This window comes from Crocuta crocuta, unplaced genomic scaffold (assembly GCF_008692635.1).
Source record: "Crocuta crocuta isolate KB4526 unplaced genomic scaffold, BGI_CrCroc_1.0 scaffold3, whole genome shotgun sequence".
NCBI classification, from domain to species: Eukaryota; Metazoa; Chordata; class Mammalia; order Carnivora; family Hyaenidae; genus Crocuta; species Crocuta crocuta.
This window is the reverse complement of record NW_027529934.1, coordinates 3,074,623-3,075,412: the sequence shown is the minus strand read 5'-3', so window position 1 is coordinate 3,075,412 and position 790 is coordinate 3,074,623. Positions and strand designations below refer to the sequence as shown.

Genomic DNA, 790 nt, shown 5'->3' with positions numbered 1-790 from the left:
CTCCCCCGGCGCACCCACCTCCCCACGCCCGCTCCGGGAGAGGTAAGCAAGCGCCGCGGGGCCCAGGGGAGCAGTGCTCCGAAGCCGGTGGAGGAACGGGACGTCTCCGTCACCGGGAACCTTTGGCGCCCCAAGTCAAAAGAGAAAGTTCTTTGCGAGAAACTTCCCGGAGCGCTGAGGAGCAGCCTCGGCTGGGAGAAGTTCGGCCAGAGTTCCTTCGCAGCCGGAGGCTGGGCGCGCGGCTCGGGGGGCGGGCGCAGGGGTCGCGGGACTGGTTACTAGAGGGGCGCCAAGGGAATGAAAGCCAGCCACCCTCGCCGCGCTCACTCACTCGGCTCCAGCGCTCACCTCCGGTCTCCACTCGGGGCGGCCAGGGTCCAGAGGNTCCCCTTTTATAGACCTCCGGCTGGCGGCGTGCCCGTTTACTCCGGGTTACCAGTCCCAGGCTGACGTAATGCTATTAATAGCTTCCCCCGAGAACCAGCCGAACTAGGCTGGGCACGGGGGAGGGATGGAGGAGGGGCCAAAGAGGGGGAAGGAAGGGGGGGCACCGGTGATGCAAGCTCGGGGAGGAGCCTGTCCGGCCGCGCTCTCCCGGCCTCGCGCGCTCGGACACACACCAGCCCGCCCTCTCTCTCCATATCAGGACCGGAGCCGTCCGGGCTGACCGCCAGATGTGCGTACTCGCCGCTGCGTGTCCCAGGCATGAGCCAATGGTGCCCAAGCCAGCGGCATGACTCCACTGCGCTGGCATCTCTCCCTCCGCTAAGTTGGGGGATGGGTGGAAGGG

General features: G+C 67.6%; 1 protein-coding gene across 4 annotated transcripts in view; it reads right to left on the bottom strand.

Annotated features, from left to right (window-relative positions):
- Window positions 1-790, bottom strand: part of ATF3 (activating transcription factor 3) — a 59,565-nt gene that overhangs the window by 11,747 nt on the left and 47,028 nt on the right. Inside the window, exon 1 of one of the 4 annotated variants that reach the window (XM_077763192.1) lies at window positions 349-380. The exons of 2 other annotated variants lie outside the window; for them this stretch is intronic. The gene's annotated coding sequence lies outside the window, so the exon portion shown is untranslated. Of the gene's footprint in view, window positions 1-331; window positions 381-790 lie in introns of those variants that run through there. One more of the 4 variants, XM_077763194.1, reaches the window with a different exon arrangement.